The 21,112-nt window shown below is 37.0% G+C and overlaps 1 pseudogene; it reads right to left on the bottom strand.

Annotated features, from left to right (window-relative positions):
* Positions 1–2,417: 2,417 nt before the first annotated feature.
* On the bottom strand, positions 2,418–2,517 carry LOC122100546 (annotated as a pseudogene).
* Between the last annotated feature and the right edge of the window lie 18,595 nt (positions 2,518–21,112).

Here is a 21,112-nt window from a genome sequence, read left to right on the forward strand (position 1 = left end):
ATGTGATTTTGATGATGGAAGGTGCTTAATGAGAAGTCAAAGTGTATTACTAATCCTTTGCTATCAGTTAAATCTCACCTTTTCTTCTTGGAACATATAATGATTAAAGCAATAGTTCAGAATCAGCAAGCAATAGTTCAGATTCACAGTTCCAGTGCAAGTGGATCACCAGCAATTAATCCTTGATACCATTTTCCACAAAGTTTTGTCCCAGATACAATCGGCCTGACTTCTCTAGCTGCTTTCCTAGCCTGGACCTATTCCTTCACTGTACAGGAAAAGTTTGATTCGACTGATTTCAGTCAGATCTGTTGCTAGAATTATCAGGGATTTAGATCTTTGTCTGTAATTTGGTCAAATCTATGTCTCTTTATGTAGGTTATTAAAAATGTATTTACTAATTTCAAGTAAATACATAAATTCTATTTCTATCTCTTTTGAAAAATAAAATTGTTTGTTCTATAAATTGATCAGAGGCATGGATTTTGTGGCTAGATAGGTCATTGCACATGGGTCTCTCACTTCCTCTCTCCCTTTCATGGTTCTCATAGATAATATAACTGCTCCATAATTATCCTAATTTATTTTGCTTTTATATTTTTGGTTTCATCATTTCACTTTCTGCTCTGGCATTTCCCAAATCATTTACATATTTTCTCATTCCTAGAATAAGCTGCACATGAAGACACCACTGGTCCTCAATTTCAGTCTGTACCTTTGAATATGGAGGAAAACCTTTCCTCTCTTTCTATCAATTCCCTACTCTCCAGTTAGAATAATTTCGAATAGTAAAAATGGAAAAAGGGGAAAAAAACATGGTGAAAAAAACAGATGTAGAAAATTCACTGGATTTTTCTGACCAGTTCAACCAACGTGAACTATTGGGGAATACATGTGTACCTCATTCCCACTGGTACTCAATGTCTCTGGTTAGGCAATTCTGATGAAGACAAGGAACAAGATCAAAAAGTGAGGAATGGTATCATTTGCAAAAAAATATGGAGAAGTATTCAAGCAAATTTTTTTTGGGCTGCTGAAAATAATTAGCTTACTACAGTACAGAGACTACTTTCCAAAAAGGACACTCATGTGAATACTAGGGATGATGATGAGTACACCTTTCTTCATCAGGAAGCCTACAGTGGACACTTAGACATTGTCCATGAGTTGGTGGCTCAAGGCAGATATTCATGCAATAACTGAATGGCTGGGCACCCCTGCACAGTGCTTATATGTGGAATAATACCAGAGTGGCTTCTCTCTTAGTTCATCATGATGCAGATACCAATGCTCAAACTAAAGTCCTCTTGACCACCTTGCATCTTGCTGCTTGGAATAGAAATAGCAAAGATATGCTAGATCTCATTCTATTGAAGCATTATGTCAAACCAGGTCTGAAGAACTTGGACGAAAATGCATTTGATATTGCCAAAAGGATGAATATGTATCACTACCTCTTTGAATTTGTGGAAGGATGTAAAAATTGTTCTCCTAAATCTTAATGGTTCGGTTAAGTTTCTTAAATTTCAAAAATGCCAATCCATCTTTTGTCTGTACAAAATATTTTCACAATAAAAAGCAACGGCAATATCTTACTTTAAAAATTCATGGATTCAGGGCTGGGAAGGTGGCTCAGTGGTAGAGTGCTTGCCTTGCATGCATGAGGCCCTGAGTTCGATTCCTCAGCACCACATAAGCAGAAAAAGCTGGAAGTGGTGCTGTGGCTCAAGAGGTAGAGCACTAGCCTTGAGCTGAAGAGCTGAGGGACAGTGCCCAGGCCCAGAGTTCAGGCACCATGACTGGCAAAAAAAAAAAAATAAATAAATAAAAATTCATGGATTCCATGGTATTCTCCAAGTGAATTGTCTGGCTTTGATGTCAAAATGTATTCAAGATTTGTTTGTACACATCTATAATGATTTCTGCAGAGTTTGTGATTTTTTAAATCAGAAATCATTTTAACTTATGTGTTGAAATGAGTAGTACAGAAACTAAAATATTTCTTGTGCTTGTATGAAAAATTTATATTTTAAAATAATCTGTATTTTGTTTGTATAATGTCCATAATGTATTTCATTCGCTCCTTGATAAGATACTTTGAATTCTATATTGTTTTATAATATATAGGCTCATTATTCAATGTGTTATTTCAGATAGCATTCCATATAGAAACAGTTTATGATTCCTTTTTTTCCTAAGTCCTTATAGTATTTTATTTCTTTGGGATAAAATGACAATGTTATCTAATTTCAAAAGTTTTGTAAAGATTATGCTATGTAAAGGCCTTTCTAAGTTGAGGATTTAGTACACTGATGTCAAACTAACTTTCAGTTCAATGAATTACATGTACTGTTACATTTGTATTTTTGTAATCAATGTTTTAATAACTGATTTTCATTTCTTGCATCTGAAGAATGAAAAATATGGAATACTTCACAAATTTTCATATCATCCTTGTGCAAGTGCCATGTTAATCTCTATATTGTTGTCATTTGGGTAAACGTGCTGCTGAAGCATGTAGTATCCTATAAATTTAAGTATTTAATGATGCAGTCTTTATACAGGCATATATCCTTAGTTGACTGTTTGTAACTAGGAAACCTTATTGTTCCTAAAAATACTATTGATCTTACTTCGCTAAAATTCTATGTATATTGGAAAAAAACTTATATTGTTTGGTCGATTGCTCACATTTGCAAATTTTTTGTCAATGACTATTTTAAGTCTTTTTCATTTTAAATTTGATCATACTTTGAAGCCTTTTTAGCTAGGACCAAAGATGATGGCTTTTCAAGTACTTATTTATCTACTGAATTATCTTTGTGGAGCTAATGAATGCAAAGTAAGCCTTGCTTAAGAGCTACTTCTAAACTTCTGCAGCTTAAAAATTCCTAAATGAGGTCTTACTGGCAAAAATATCTAACTGACCCTTTACTCTTCTTCCATGTAGCAACAGACCAACCAGAATATCTTACCATGACAGCATAGATTTTCTTATTGGAACAAAACTAATCTTACTTAAAAGGGATCATAGACAACTTGTACTTCTCATTGTTGCAACAGGTCCACAAGTTGTCATGTCCAAAACGAACTTTACAACGTTGGTGCGGGGGGGGGGGCTGGGGGGGAGGAAGGAGAAGGATTGGGATTAGTGGGGGAGGGGGGAGGCTGGGAAGGGATGTGAAGGGTAAACAAAGGAGGAGGCTGCAATGCTTGGTAAGAAATGTACACATTATCCTGCCCATGTAACTGTAACTCCTCTGTACAGTATGTTCACAAATAAAATTAAATTAAATTTAAAAAAAAAAAAAGAAAAAGGAGTAAAAAAAAAAAAGGGATCATAGATAAACAGTTAAGACAGAATCGTTTAGACTAGAAAGTATTTTATCAAAATATAATTTTTTTTATACCTAACATTTCAAAAGAGGCTAAAGTCAAGAAGGTGAAAAAATTTTTCATAAGCATGATTACCTAATGTCCTGGCCAGTCTACCATCCATCCAGGCAGGAATTTACACTACTCCCTTTCATTCACCAAATATTTTCATAGTTACAAGAAAAGTCTATATGTTTCTCCCCCATATTAGGCCTTAAATTGGTAATGTTTTAATCACAGTGTTTCCTCTTGCCTCTAGGCTGTAAATCTACAAATGGTAAAGCTTTAGGTCCTACTCTACCAAACACTGAGGTAGAAATAATGGAATAATATTTTAAAACACAGTTGTCTTTGATACCCTAACTACAACAGAACATTGCAAAACATGTGTCTTTTTCTTATGTTATATATAGTTATGTATTTTATATTTATACGTGCTGATATTTTATTTCACACAATGAAACTTACTAGAATTAATTGATAATTTGACAAATAAATAGATATATATTACAATAAATACATTGGAATATAAATAATTAGGTTTAGAATATATATTAGAATATGAAAAGTATCAATGCAATGTCTTCAGTATAAACTTGTGATATGTATTAAGTGTTCTTGGTCTTCAGAATTCACATTTTAAAAAGAAATTTTTGTTTTCCTCTAATCTATAAGGGAATTTACTCTGCTACTCTGTTTATTATTTTAACTCACCGGTTCCAAAATGTTTTTCTCCATATTTCTGAAGCATTCCTACTGATTATACCCAAATTTTGCTGACATGATGTCTAAAAGGTATTATTCTTCTGCAGGACACACGGGTCCTAGGATCCCAGGTCTCAGTTATCCGCATCATCAAGTAACAAGGGCAAGACTTCTCATCTAGGCCCATGCAACATGCCTAGAAAGTAATTGAAAATCCATCTCAATTCCTTACGACACTGGAATTAGCAGTAAGCAATTGTGAAATGCAAGGCAACTTAAAATGAAATATGAGATCACAAAATCGGAAAAAGTACAGTAATTCAAACTTTCAATTTACAAATGACCAGTCCATATGAGTGAACAAGATCACAAATTATTTTTAATACACTTCTTCTAATAATTACTGAAAGATTTCAGGCCAGCAAATATCCAACATAAGTAGGCCAAAAAAATGGTTCCTAGAATGATAGATCCATAATTGGTCTACCAAGGTTAGGAAAACTTGACTTATAGGTCAAATTTACTTCACAAAAACATTAATTGAGAAGATCATTAATGCTTCAAAATACTGGTACTTCAGTAAAACTTGGTTATGTAGTATAAAAATGTTATCATTCACAAACAAATGATAACCTATATTTAATCTCCTGAAAACAGATTCCTTTGCAAATAATCTTTTAAAATCACATTCGCCAAAATAACAATTGACAAGTCGATGATAATTAGTGACATTACAAACTTTTCAAGCTTAGGGTGCAAGTTACAATAGAGTTGATTCATTTACCCAGCACTAATGCCAAAGAGGTTCAACCATTCATTAAAGGGTAGAAATAGTACCTCCCACCAATTGTGTTGTTCAGTAGGTGCCTTCCAGGAATTTGTTAAATAGTTCAACCTCCCATAATTCAAACTCAAACACTAGCTAATAAAGTAAGCTTCATCACTTAATAAGGTATATTTTAAAAAGTCACAAATAGTTGCCTTATCATATGTTGTTTATGTTTTCCCTATCTGTCTAACATGGTAAGAAATATGACTTAAAGTCACGAACATGGGTACCCATCAGAGATATGACAAACATAAAATCTGTCTTGTATTTCTACCATATTCCTCTACAGTAGTAAATCGTAGTTTTCTTCTTTTTACAAAACTTATAGGAAGTAGAAATTATTATCCCATGTAAAATAAAATAATCACAAGCCTTTTTACAAAGCCATTTATAAAATTTGTTAGTTAGGAAAATATTCTAAACATTTTTAAACTTTCTTGTTGACTAAAGTTTAATCTTCCAAATGGATGAGAATAAAATCATGTCTAGGTGCTTCATGTCTCCAGTCTTGCAAATTGTTATTGCAGATGAATTAATTATGGAAAAATAACCTGACATCAGTTCAAGTATGAGCAGAATTGAAACTCCATGGAAGGTATAAAAACCTTTCAAAGTATTAGCAGACAGTTTAACAGAATGACTATCAGGAAGTTGAAACCAGAGAGGAAAGACATAGAATGAATGAAAAATGGAACAAGGGGCAAGTACAGCTAGAATACTCAATGTACACATGTGATAAAGGAAGTGGTAAATCTGAAATAAATCTTGGAGAAGGGGTTGGCTGAGAATGATAGAAGGAGTCACTCCAATCCAGGAATATTGGACAATTTGATGGGCATATTTATTGTAATACACTTGCACAACCTTTTGAGATTTAGTTATAAAACACAACAAAAAACAAAAACACACAAAAATCAAAACCAAACAGCAATCTCTAGAGAGGATGAATATGACCTCTCAAAATTTTAAATAGTTGATGAAGGGTAGTCTTGGGAAAAGCAAATAACGTTGTTCAAAGAGGGCAGTTTGGGGTAGCAAAGAATTTTGAACAGATTTATATAGATTGTCTAAGGTTAAGAATCACCAACATCTGCTACAAATATTTTCTTCTGTGTGTTCTCTTTGTCTGCAATGGATACTCCAGTCCTCAGCCACACTTGATAGCTTGTGAAGATAGAATGGAAGAAACAAGATCAAGAACCCATTATTCCACTGGAGACAGAGGAGTCCTCTATGTTTTCTCTCATCTCTCTTAACTACTCTTTCTTCATACTTTTAAGTCAAGTGATTTTGAATTATATCTTTCATTCTTTGTTCTGGCAAAGTAATTAGTCAAACTAATTTAGTAAATATTATTTGCCATTTTTTCTACCATGCTGTTTACTTATCCAAGAGAGTCCATTAAACTTCACCTTTGCATTTTGTTGCCACGAAAACCCAACATCTATGTTAATGAAGACAAATTGTAATGTAAAATTTTGTCTCCATAAAACCAGTCCAAGAAGCTGTGATCACAAATATTTAGCTATACTTTTTTTTTACCTTGAAAGTCTTCTTGTGTCTAAAGAGCCATAAAATAATTACTCCCCCACTTTTTGGTTCAATCACTTCTAACCTAAAAAGATATATGTTGTTAACAAGATGCTTAGAGGAAGTACACTCCACTTACTTTAATCTTCTCTCCTAAGACTCTCCTTAGATAACATATCAGGAACAAAGTTATTCTTTTCAAAATTATTTCAATAGATTATTTTCTCTTGGTCTTGCATTTGCTCAACAAGATGTATGGAGAAAAATAGAGTTAAATCACCCGTATCTTGTATGACAGTATCTGTTACAATGGACAATACTTCTTTGTTCTACTTCTATGTCCTCCTCATAGTTCTTGCCTGATTTCCAATTAATCACACCTTCTTTGCTTCAAGTCTATTGAAGCTGAAGGAGCATAACCCTCTCCCACTGCTACATCTTCATGGTTTCTCTTTTTAAACTCTTTTATTTGGATGTGGAATTTATGTTCATGTCTTCATTCAATCTGGTCTGCATTGTAATGAGCCAAACAGGCTCTGTAAAATCACTTTAGGTAACAAAAATATTAACAAAATCTATATCAAAAAGTTTTGGAATCCCTCTACTGCTGAAGCCAATACGCTTATCTAGGGGTTCTAAGAACACCTTTTCTTACCTTTTCAATTTGCTCAATTGTTTTCTGATCCCAAAACTTTTTGGCTAATGTAATAAGAGAAGTCTTCACTATTTCATGTTAATAAGGATATTATATTGTGAGCTACTTAGAAAGGTGAAATCATTGGTTTGAGGTATCCAATCCGATTTTTTTCTTTGTTTCAGTGCTTCACATGTAAAAACATTGTGGAAAGTATCAAAAACAGAAAAGTGTATACCCAATACCTTCTTTCATTGTGGAGGGCACTTTCTCCCTAAATATTTTGACCCAAATTATCTTTTTCAGAGAATTTCTTTTTGGTAATTAAAGGTCAATTCACACATTTTGATGTCTTTTTTTAAAAAAAAATTGAATTTAAATTACACTACAACCTTGTTTCACACAGTGAGAGTATATGTCCAGGGTAAGGATAATTCTTGAGGGAAACTACAGTATTTATAGCAAGGTTTCTGTGGTTTGTTTGTTTAGTGTGAAAATGAGCCAACTTTATCCACATTACTTCCTCTCTACTAAGTCTCCATGGATTTCTTTGCATGAAAGCCTATTTTCCGAGGCAATTTTAAATTTTCTTAATAGGCTAAGTTGTTAAAAAAGTTTGAGCAATTAAAATTTACCTGGCATAATTTGAAAACTCTTTTGAAATTCCTTTATCAGAATAGCGAATTTACCAATCCTAATTCCAACTTTACCATCAAAAACTGTTAACATGCTGTTTTCCTGATATAGTGTCCATGAAATTATTATTTTCCAGTGGCTTTGTTATGCACACATATGTCTATATAAGCTGATGCTGAGCAAAATGAACTCCAAGATATCGAAACAGATTTTTATATACGGTTTGTGTTTTTAATGTACTATGTAATTAATCTTTTCTTTGTTTTTTATCCCCTATGGTTTGTCCCAGGCTGTATTTGATTTTGGTACCCTGTGTATTGTGTATACATTTACCTTAATTAGGGAAGGGAAGAGGAACAACAAAATGGTGAGACAAAGGACAAAGGGCAAACCAATGCAATAGCAATACTCACAAGACAATATGTTGGAAATGTACATTACAACTTGTGAGGAGTATTGAGGTGAAGGAAAACTGTGAGAAAAATGAAGGAGGGGGTAACACCTTTGAAAAGTTATATATTAATTACCTTACAATTACTGCAATACTACTGTACATCACTTTGACAATAAAATTAATTAAAAAAATAAGTTGCATGAAAAAATTTCACTGTATTTTTATAGTAAATATTATACTTTATGTAGTAACTTTTTAAAAATTAATACTATTTTGCATCTAATTTGAATTAATTAACCCTTTTTAATCAGAGGAACATCAACTTGAATCCATCTAGACAATATTTTCACAATATGCTTGACAATATTTTGAAAAAAGAATAAATTAAGTACTTTCTCATACTCAAACCAAAAACAGTTTAATTCTATGGAAACCCATAACTTTTAAAAGTAAATAAGTGGTTAAGAGGAGAGAATATATGTGTTCTTCAAAATTCCTATGACTGATAACTACTCATTTTCAAATTCTGAGCATTCCACTCCTGTTGGCATGTTATGAAATTCTGCAACAGATGCAGATTCCAGTGGGGTGTTACAGATTGAAAAATCAACAGAAAAATAGCCACATTCTGGTAGAGGATAAAACTATGACACTCCTGTAATAATTAATTCTTCAAGAGTAAGCAATTGTTTATCAGAATAAGTTATTATTTCTATGACCATCATTCCTAAGATTTATGCCATAAAATCATCCTAGCCCAACAGTTTCCAACTTGTAGGGTACACCTCAAAATTCCCTTAATTCACATCATGAATAGCTTATCTCTATTGTGAAAAAATACTACACCTCTGCTAATGTGATGCCCTCCGTGTTCTGGAAAGAACACCACAATAAACTAGGTTGCATCATTTTCCCCCACTGGTAATCTTGAGATCAGAACCTTGCAAATATTTATATTTATGTTTTTTTTTAACTATCATAGATATTTAGGATGCTAAGATAGGAAGATTACAGTTCAAAACCCACTCAGGGAAGAAGGTTCCCTAGATTCTTATCTCTAAGAATCTTCTCAAAAAAGTCAGAGATAAAGTGGCACTGAAGTTGAAGTGGTAGGACACGAGCCTTGAGAATAAACAGGCTCAGAGACAGTGTCCAGGCCCAGAGTTCAAGCCCTATGACAAATCAATAAAACAAAAACAAAAATAAAAACAACCCCCAAACCTAACAATTTCCTCATTGTATACAGAGGCACATAATTTAGGAAATTGCTTCCTGTGTTATATACAGGTAGAAAAATAAGATGTCATACAATTATTCTCTTCCTACCATGGTATACCAAAGCCTCAAAAATTGCTGTTTTCTAAATTTATAAATTAACATCATCTATTTGTTGCCAACTCTGTCTACATTATTCACATTATCATTTTATACATGAAATGTTGGAATTATCTATTAACTAAGTTCTAATTATAACTCTCTTGAAAGTATATTCTAGGCAAGTAGAATGCAAGAATCATTTGTGAATTTGTCAATTAAACTCTCTACTTAAAAAGAATTTTGTAATGTCTTATAGAATATGGAAATAAAAACAAAACCAAAACATTTATTTTAAATCTAAATTCTAATTTAGCAATATCTACGAAGACATACATTAGACGAACTTTGCTTTTTCTCTGGGCTTAAGCTTTTGTAATCCTTCAACAATTCTTTGGAATCCAACAGAATTATGATAAATTTGGATGAGAATTTTGGATAGGAATCAAGAGCCATTTTGCATCTTGAAATGTTCTGTAATGAAGACAGCATTTGAAACACAACTGAGGATTATATATGAGTTGCATTGTAATAAGAACCTTGACTTCTCAAAACATAGTGACAAAATTACCCCCAAACATCCAACTGTGTATTCCTTTCTTTTTTATTTTGTTTTATTAAGACAAAATTGTACTACCTAGTTCAGGGAAGGTATCACTATGTAATTCCACTCTCTAATCTCCTGTCAGTCTGTGTGCTAGAATTCTAGCCTTGTATCACTTTGCCCTGCCATAGTTTCTTGGTTTATTTAATCTAGATACAGACTAGCAATTCTGAACTTCTCCAGTGATATTATCCACTAGACTTCTCAGATTGTTCATGTACTATTTTCAAATATGTTCTAATATTTGACACAGGATATGAACATTTTCAAATCACCTGTGTAGTCTCTGATTCATTCCTCCATGGATCCAATCCCTTTAGTATTGATTACTTGACTCTCTTACTATCTTTATTTTTCCTATCTAATATTCTCAAACTTTTTTGAAGAAAGTTCACTTGAGGATTTTCTAATTTTAAAAATTATCACTTGATTCTTGTCTTACTCAGGACATATTTTCCATTGCTTTCTAAATTTTCTACATATTCTGAGAGTTGTATCATTTGTGTATTTGTGTGTGCACATTTTAGTGCCTCTGTGTTTATGATTATGTTTGCATGTATGTATGCAAAAGCCACAAGCTCTTATTTATCAATCTTGCTCATGACTGGTATTCCATGACCTGAGCCATTCTTCCAATCCAGCTTTTGGCAGGTTATAATAGATAGTGTCTCAAAAACTGTTCTGCCCATGCTGGATGCAAACTGAAGTTCCCAGACTGCTTTATACTCGTAGGTTTTATTTATCCAGTGGAATCAGCTTTTAAACTACAAATATTTTTGTGAGTGTGAAGTCTAAGCTGTATCCCAGATTTTTAACTCAAGAATTCACATAAAGATAGATGAACATACACATTACATATACTGAGTGTACACTGTTAGAAATGTGATCCTAAGCTGGGTGGATGTGAGATCTGAGGATTGGGGTACAAAGCCAGCCCAGGTAGGAAAGTCTCAGAGACTCTTTTCTCCAATTAACTGCAAGAAAAGTGGAAGTGGCACTGTGGCTCAAGTGGTAGAGCATTAGCCTTGAGCGGAATAGCAGAGGGAAAGTGCCCAGGCCCAGAGTTCAAGTGCCAAGACCTCCTCCAACAAAAAAATATATAAGTAAAGGAAAGAAAAAGAAATGTCATCTTAGTCACCAGTTCATTGTTAGTATATTCCCTACTCTCTCAAGATGGACTTTTTTCCCAGTTAAGTCCATGCTCTTATGTCTGACTTTTTTTGGAAGCAGAATTATACTTCCATTCTTCTTTCTACAAAGTTGCTTGATTAGCAAGCATGATTTAGAAAGGGAGTGCCCTCATAATTCGTGTTCCACATAGGAGTAATGCTTTCTCTATATCACTCCCATAAATATACATACTAGACTTGGCTTTATTATTTCAATGTTGTCTTATTTGTAGAGTCTTTTTATAGTACATTGAACACTTATACTTAAACAGAGAACTTCTGTTTCTCCTATTATTGTTATTGTTTCCCTTACTGTTAACGCATGTACACTTGGGAAATAATGTGTAGCATATACACTCACAAAAAGAATGACGTGAGAACCTTATTCCCATTTAAAATTCGCCTTAATTTACAGAGAACTTAAAAAGTTTGAACTCAAGATACTCATTGATAATGTATTTATAAGCAACATAAATTTCATATTTTCTCTTTACTAAGTTGTCTCTGAAACATGTGTTACTTCAGGTCCAAAGGTGTCCTTGTGTCATTTCAGTGAACCCGGAAAATTTCATCATACCTTAGGCAGCACCATCGATTGTTAGTGGAAATATCTGCTACTGGATGTGGAAACTCCCAGGAGAGGAAATGAACATAGAGGAATGACAATGTTCATGTTAACTTGTGCTTTCCTTTTTACGGTACAAGAAAGAATCCTAAGGCTTGAAGGAAACTTTGTCCCTGACTTTTTCGAGTATGTTCTATACTCATATAAAACTTTTCTGTAAACTTCTAGTTGAGAGTATTACAAAAAGAAATAATGTGCCATTTGAAGGCCAGCATAGAACAAAAGGAAATAAAGTTGTTTTAAATGTGTTCTACAGCATAGAAACAAAGACATGAGGTTTTAAAGTGTCTTGTGGATGGATATTTGACCCCTGAGATGATTCTCTTCTTGCAGGAGACAGTTATCAATTTCTTTAGTCTGGTCCTGAGGTCTCCAGCGCAATACGGATTCCAAAAAAGCAGGATCCGGTGACTATGATAAGCAAATGTGCCTCTTCTCAGACTAGTGCTCCTTTAAGGAGGATCCCAAGGAAATATTTGGGGTTTTTTGTTTGCTTGTTTGTTTGGATTTTTCTGGTTCTGGGGCTTGAATCCAGAGGCTGGACCCTGATCCTGAACAGTTGTCTTTCCTGCCCACCTGCCCGCAAAGCTAGTACACTACTGCTTGAGCCAAAACTCCACTTCTGTTTTTTTGGTGTTTAATTTCAGATAAGAATTTGACCGACTCTCCTGCCTTTGAACTAAGGTTGGCTTTGAACTAAGAATGTAAGACAGCTAAGTGACACCAACTGTATGGACTTTTCGTTTGAAACAAGAAATATTATATGAAGTTTACTGTTAACCTAATATATGACAATTTTTAAAATAAAAGACTGTCCAGCAAAAAAGCCATAACTTAAGTAACTCAGCAAAAGTAGGTGCACTGAATAATTTTGGAATTATTTTTTCTGCTTGGGAAGTTAATTGATTTTGTCGTTCCTTTGGGGGAAACTTAAAGTCATATTTTGCTTTTTTTGTCGGTCGTGGGGCTTGAACTCTGATTCTGGGTGCTCTCCCTATGCTCTTCATCTCAAGTTGAGTGATCTACCACTTTAGCTAAAGCACCACTTCCGGGTTTCTGGTAGACTTTCCAGAAGAGGCTGGCTTTGAACCACAATCCTCTGATATCAACCTCCTGAGTAGCTAGGATTACAGGCATGAACCACCAGGACCTGGCTCATGTTTGTAGTTATGTACACTGAATGATACTATGTAGCCAAAGAATGGAAATTTTAACAAAATGATGCCAATGCAGCTTTTCAGAAAAATTGAGGTAGTAATAAATATGTCCTCCTTTTCCATGTTGTTACATTAATGACTCATGAGCTATGGGACCCTTACATTAGCATCCTCTGCCATCTGTATAGGTGTATTTAGTATCAGGAAATGTTCATAGAGAAATATAGAAAGACTGAGATTTTTTTAGAAAGCAAAGGAGATCAGGTATGAAAGAACAGCATAGAAGGAGATACATTTATCACACAGAGATTAAGAACTAGCCTAAGAGATTTAGAATGCTAAAGGCAATGAAGAATCAGCCTAGTTGATAACTAGTTTTTCAATCATCAAAAATGGTCCGCTATGGGCTGGGAAGATGGCACAGTGGTAGAGTGCTTGCCTTGCATGCCTGAGGCCCTGGGCTCGATTCCTCAGAACCACATAAGCAAAAAAGAAAAAAGCCGGAGGTGGCATTGTGGCTCAAGTGGTAGAGCACTAGCCTTGAGCTGAAGAGCTGAGGGACAGCGCCCAGGCCCAGAGTTCAGGCCCCACTACCGGACCCCCAAAAAAAGTGGTTCTCTAGAACAGTTTCTGCTATAACTTAGTTACTATCATTTACTCCTTCCATCTGGAGTTATTCCTTCTCTTCTGTCACAATTGTTAATTATTCTCTGCCTTTTGGTGTCATGACTGACCAAAAAGATTTCCAAATCTCACGTAGACTACCCTTCTCTTTGTGATTAGCAGTGATCACACAAAATCCTGGAATCTTTGAATTACCAGAATTAATCTTCACCTGACATCTAAGCACATTCCTGGCATTAATTGCTGTGACCTAATGAACAAAACTTTTTTCAACACAGTATCCTAATATAAATAAAGTACATGAATTAGGGACTATTGTCAGGTGTCAGAATGCAATTATATATTCCAAGTATGTGTTCTTTATTTTGCATTTACTAACCAAAAACAAATTTTTTTTGCCCTGACCCACAGACCATTTCCAGAATGAGAGGGCCACCTTGGGTTCTAGCCACATGGGGATGCTGGGCCAACTCCTCCAGCACCCATTCAACCAGTTCCTGTTAGAGAGAGATAGAAAGAAAGGCAGAATTATACTTAAGTGAGGAGACAGTGGCTCAGAATTCTAATCTTAACTACACAGGAGGCTGAGATATGAGGATCATGGTTCATAGCCATCCCGGGCAGGAACGACTTTTCTCCAAAGAACCACCCGAAAACTGGAAGTAGTGCTGTGGGCTCAAGTGGTAGCCTTGAGCTGAGGAGCTTGGAACAGCACTCAGGCCTGACTGACAATAAGTGGACTTCCCACCACAAGAAGTGGACTGAATAGCACCCAATGTCCTAGAGAGCATGGTAGAAAAGTCAGGCTGAGCTTCCTGTGAACTTGAGGTCATAAGTAGGTCACCTGGCTTTTCTGTGCCTCAATTTCCCCAGCTGCAAAACTCAACAGAGTGAAAGATCCCCTGCCTTATGGGGATAGGTTAAGGATGAAAGAGAGCCATGTTTTGTTTCATAATACCCACCTGTTGCACGATTAATAACTGGCCCCACCTGAGCCCTTTCGGGTATCTTCCTGTCATATGCTCACAGAATTGCCAAGAACCTTATCTGAAGGCTGCTCCCTCTGTACCTAGCCATGCTCTAGAGATCCCTCTGTATAAATCTCTTGTTTCCTGACAACTCTCCTGTGAGGAGACTGAGGTCTGATGGTTGAGGCCCTACCCAGATCTTCACCTGTGGCAAAGAATCGGCTGCTGTGAATTAAGAGTTTGGAATAATCCATCTAAACTGATGAATGAACATGGCGCTACATGTCTACCATCCCAACTACAGAGGACCTACCTGTCACAGATAGGAGGACTGTGATCCAGTCAAGCCTGAGCATATATTGAGTCGCTATTTCAGAAATGCCCGACAGAAAGGTGGCTCCTCAGAGCCAAGGAGAGGAAACAAGCAGGGGGTCATGGTGACCGCAGAGGGGTGTCTGACCCAGGTGGGGGTGGTGTTGGGGCAGCGACTCGCCTGTGCTGCTGGGAGAAGCTGTTGGCGTCTGCTCCAGGTGAGGCAAGCAGCAACAGCGGTGGCATTATGGATACATGGGCCCAGAGCAAAGGACCGGGGGCAGAGACCTCTTTGGGTCCTTAGGCCAGCTGGCAGGGCACCATTGTCTGAGGATTGAAACCTGGCACCACCTCGGGAATGTAGGGACAAGGCCGGGAGGTGGGCTGGTGCATCATTTTCCTACTACACTCTGAAGTCACATTGAGTCTCTTGCTCATCACTCAGCCACCTCTACATTCCTCAACTGCTGGTAGTGGTGTAAACTAACAGAGGGTATCTATGTGCTACTGGGAAGCCTGGAAAGTGGGCGGGGCCATCATTCTTGTATCCCATTGATCAGAAAGAAACATGAAAGAATGGGGTTGTGGCCGGAATCCTGTGATGCCAGCAACATGGGAAGAGTCAAGATGACAGTAGGTCCTCCAGCCCTTTCTGATGGAACTCTGTCCAATTCAATTGGGGACAAGAGGGTGACCTGCTTTAGCTGGATGGCTGCACAGATAGTTGTCCTGGACCTTGAACTCAGGATCTGGGCACAGTCTGCGAGCTGTTTTTCTCAAGGCTCACCCTCCAAATTGAAGCCACAGGACTTCTGGCATTGTTGGTACTGGTTTGTCAGGGGTCTCAATCACAGGCTTGTAAGTATCAAGGAGGAGTGCTGAGAGCCACTGGTGCCTGCCTAATCATTGGTCTTGCTGATGTTCTTGGACAGACCTGTGAGTTCCATATCCTTGTGTTGAAGTGGTGGGAGCTGGAGCCCACAGTTCCTATCCTGGTCATGCCACCTCCAAATGGCAGGAGATCCTAAGAAACTTGTTCCTATCCATATAATTACCAATGGAATGTGTTATATGTCATGATTTAATGTGCAGTTCTTGAATGATTCAAGGATGAAATTATACACATTATATTATAGGACACTGATTGATTATAGTTAATATTTTATGAAACATTTAAACAATCACATTCATATAATGGAGGTATAATGAAATACCTAAGAATTGGGCCTCACATAATATAAAGGTGCTATTTTTTATGCCAAGACTAGGATTTGAACTCATGCTCTGGGTAACTCTGATGCACTGTATGGGAAGGGAAAGCTTGCCTCCTTTAAGTCAAGAAATTCGAGTCTTTTCCTTAGGCTTGAAATAGATCCCCACGACTAGAAAACATCCTATTCATGTACAATTTACACCAATGATTAATATTTATGTACATATGTTGACTCCATATTGTGTTAAGTATAGCTATTATATTTTTTGTTTTATTCATGTATTGAACATTTATGTTATTGACTATTATGGCACATAGAACATTGATTACATTGATTAAATAGGATATAGGTCTACATATATATTCTACTTCATACCTGACACCGAGGACATTCACAGAAAAGGAAAACATGTGTCACCATCAGCTTCTTACTCCACAATTCATTGTTTGGGAGTGCTGGCATCTGAATTCATGGCCTACAAGGCCAAACTCATGAATGGGTGAGTGTCATCACACCATCCTGTGGCAAATTGAGTGGACAGGCAGGTCCCAGAACCTGAGATTTTGCTCCAGGTATTAACAAAATAAGAACAGATTGACATGCAGATGGCAGTATGCTAATAAATATATGTTTTTATAGAGAATCAGAGATGTCTATATATTATTCAGTTATATAGACTACATTCCTACCAATTTCTGGGTATTTATTATGCCTCCATATAATTAATGTTATTGTTTTCATCCTTAAACTATTAATGAAATCAATGTCCTGAAATTATTGTGTTCCTGTAATTAATAATATTCTTTTTATGCTTCATAATCAATAAATAAAATCAATCAGCCTCCTGAAATGAGTCTATTTTTATTATATATATATATATATATATATATATTACTGTGAAAATACTGTACAGAAGAGTTACAATTACATGGGCAAGATTATGAGTACATTTCTTATCAAGCATTGTAGCCTTCTCCTTTGTTTCCCCTTCCCATCCCTTCTCATCCTCCTCCCCGCCCCCCAGAAAATCCTTCCACCCCTCCTCCCCCATCAAAGTTGTAATGTTCATTTTCGACATAATGACTTGTACATCTCATTGTTGAAAGGGGTCCACCTGTATCCCTATTTAAACGAATTGTTTTTCCCCTTCCCCTCCACAAATCATACCAACATCAAATACAGTGAAAGCAGGGGTTATACTGTGGGGGAGGGACATACAAAGCAACAAAGAAATAATCTTATAAATGTGTTAGAGACAATCGCATGAATGAGAAAAAAAAACATTTGCATACATATCATCCCTAACATAATCTTTTCTGACCTTTTCTGCTTGAGTCAGACATATTCTAGATATTGCAAATAAGGGAAACCATGGGACCTATGTTTCTTTGGACCTGGCTTACTTCACTTAATATAACTTTTTCCAAGCCTTTCTATTTCCTAACAATGGGGCAATATCATTCTTTCTGATGGAGGCATAGAATTCCATTGTGCACATATACCACATTTTCTTGATCCATTCATTTACTGAAGGGCATCTGGGTTGGTTCCAAAATAAAAGACCTGGAATAGCAAAAACGAGCCTCAACAGAAAGAATACTGCTGGAGGTTTATTGTAGTCTAATTTTATGGCAGCATCATTCACTATCAACTCATTCAACTGTGACATTGATATTATTCCATTGTTATTCCTATGGATGGGAACCAGTTTCTTAATATCTCCTGCCATTGGTTGGTGTCAGGACGAGGATTCAAAATCAGGACCTATGTTGCCACGTGGGCCTATGGCTTCCCTAATAGTCTGCCAGCCTTCAACAATGCAAGGTGAAGTATCCTTTGCAACAGTGTCATTCAGACCCAGGAGGGATACCGTGCAAAGGAAGAAAATTTAAAAAGGCCATATTTTTTCTGTGCATTGTTTTTCCTGCAAGGCCTGAGGGTCTAGGATCACAGGAGCAGCTGTTTGTCCAGTTGCTGCACCCCACCATAGGGTGATCAAAGCTGAGGCAAAGTTGCCACGACCTGAGTTCAAGCCTCACGCTGAGGAAAATTTAAAAAATAAAATTAGCTCCCTGGCTTTGGATTTGAACTCAGGATCTGGGTAAATCTGCAGCAATGTGGATGAAGGGGAAGATCACTGTACTTGAAGATAAGAATGTCAGCACTGTTCAGTAGTCCTGAATTCAAGCCCCAGCCCTGGAAAACACACTATTTATATACATTGTAAAGATAGGATTTATACTTACCGGTAGATGTTCAGTCCATCTATGTTTGGTGGTGTTGTTCCTTGTAATTTTTGTTTTATTCATTTATTTAGAGTTGATTTTACTATGATGAAACCTATTCTGTTTATTACATTAATGACATTCTATCACAGAGCATCAAGATTTGTAGAAATGTTCTCCTTCATGCCTGACACCCAGGATTCTCAGAGAAAAGGAAAACAAGTTTCACACTTGGCTTCTTACTCCAGGATCCACATGTTGTTAGTAATGGGATCTGAACTCAGGGCCTAGCAGGACCAATTGGCCAATAAGTCAAGGTGAACACACCAACCTGTGAGCATCTAAGGAGCTAGGCCATTCCTAGCATCTGACATTGATCCCCAAGGTAGTCCACTATAGTCATAAATTCATAATTTAAACATAGAATCTATATTGACATACATGTGTGGACAGCATCTTGTATTCGGTGTATTCTCCTTTTTTGTCTATAATTCATGGAGGTATTGTGTATTTTACTAAGTATGGTGACATGGTGACAGGTATAACTGTGCTAACATGGATGATGACCTGTTCCCATGGTTATAGAGTTGCCTATGCATTCTCCATCCTAGCTGAGACCAGGACTTTCACAGGAGAGGAAAACATGTGCATTAACTGGCTTCTGACATCAGGATGAATCTTTTGTCAGAGCTGGGATTTGAACTCAGGTCTGGGCAGCACTGTTGCACTGGGGGAGAAGGGGAAGCTCACTATCCTTGAAGACAAGAATGTCAGGACTGATCCAGGGCCTGATTTGAAGCCACATCAATAGAAAAAATAGCAAGCCCACCTTTTTTAAACATAGGATCTCTCTTTACCTATAGGTGTGGTATGCATCTGGCATTCAGTGTTGTTATTCTTTTTATTTTGTATCTTATTCATGGATGTATTTTGTATTTTATTGAGTATGGTGACAGATATAACTGTGTAGTCATGGATGACAGCCTGTCCCCATGTCTATAGAGTTGCCTATATAGCATTCTCCATCCTCGATGAGACCAAAGACATTCACAGGACAGGAAAACATGAAACATGTGCAACCTTGGGTTTCTCACATCAGAATGAATCTTTTGGCAGTGCTGGAATTTGAACTCAAGGCCTAGCAGACCAAATTGGTGAATGGGTCATGGTGAGCACAACAGCCTGTGAACCACTGAGGAGCTAGGCCATTCCTAGGACCTGAGATCAAGTCCTGGTTGGTGCCAATATAGTCATAAATTCATAATTAAATAGAGGATCTATATTGACAAATACGGCTGGGCAGCATCTTGGGTTCGGTGTAGTCACTCTCTTTATTTTGTGTCTTATTCATTGATTTATTGTATATTGTCTTGAGTATAGAATGACAGATATAACTCTGGTGACCTGGATGAAAACCTATTCCCAAGAGTGTAGAGTTGCCTATACATTTTCCATCCTATGGAGAATGAGAACTTGCACAGCATAGGAAAACAGGTGTAACGACTGGATTCTCACATCAGGGTGAATTTTTGGCAGTATTGGGATTCGAACTCAGAGCCTAGGAGGCCCAACTGCCAATGGATCCACATGATCACACCAGACTGTGAGCCACTAAGGAGCTTGGCTGTTCCCAGTTACTGAGATTGAGCCCCAGGTAGGACAAAAAAGTCCTCAATGCATCATTGAAACATGGGATTTGTATCCACATTGATGAGTGGACTGCATCGTGCATTGAGTGTAGTTATTTTTTCTTTCACATGCTATTCATGGATGTAATGTGTATTTTTTTGAGTATACGATAACAAGTATAACTGGGCTGACATGGATAACAACTTATTCCCATGGCCACAGGGTTGCCCACACATTCTCGAATCATAGCTGAGACCCAGGACTTGCACAGGAAAGGAAAACAGGTGCAACAATTGGCTTCTGACATGAAGATGAATCTTTTGGCAGGGCTGGGATCTGAACTCGGGGCTTAGCAGGTCCAATTGGTAAATGGGTCCACATGAGCACACCAGCCTGTGAGCCACAAAGGGACTAGGCCATTCCCAGGACCTGAGATTGAGCTCCCTGGGGGGAGATTGGGGAGCACAATAGACATCCATTCATAAGCTGAAGTTAGTATGAAAAAAAGTACATATTTGTATAGAGTAGGAGAGATGGTGATCTGTGATGGAATCCAATCTGTGTGACTACCGATTTTTGAACCTTTCCTGATGCCTCCATTTCATGACTGTGATGCTTGTTGTCATGCTTCATCAACTCTTCTTTACAAATAATCAACATCCCATGAGTCTTGCCTATCATTTTCTTTTTTTATTTTTTTTTGTCGGTCGTGGGGCTTGAACTCTGGGCCTGGGCGCTGTCCTTCAGCTCTTCAGCTCAAGGCGAGCGCTCTACCATTTGAGCTACAGTGCCACTTCCGGTTTTCTGGCAGTTTATTGGAGATAGGAGTCTCACGGTCTCTCCTGCCCGGACTGGCTTTGAACTGCGATCCTCAGATCTCAGCCTCCTGAGTAGCTAGGATTACAGGCGTGAGCCACCAGCGCCCGGCTTTTGCCTATCATTTTCTACTCGCATCATGCACTAATTACTCATTCAAGGATGAGATCGATAGCATTCCATGACTCTTTCTAGGTCCAGAAACCAGTATCTCAGGATCTTCCACCATTCCCTCCTCATAGCCGGGGCTGAATTCAAGGCTCAGGCCTGGAAAAAATACTCCTTATATACATTTTAAAGGTAGGATTTATACTTCCCTACAGATGTTCAGTCCATATTGTGTTTGGTGTGT

This window comes from Dipodomys spectabilis, unplaced genomic scaffold, assembly GCF_019054845.1.
Source record: "Dipodomys spectabilis isolate Male_0828 unplaced genomic scaffold, ASM1905484v1 ptg000583l, whole genome shotgun sequence".
In the NCBI taxonomy this organism is placed as follows: domain Eukaryota; kingdom Metazoa; phylum Chordata; class Mammalia; order Rodentia; family Heteromyidae; genus Dipodomys; species Dipodomys spectabilis.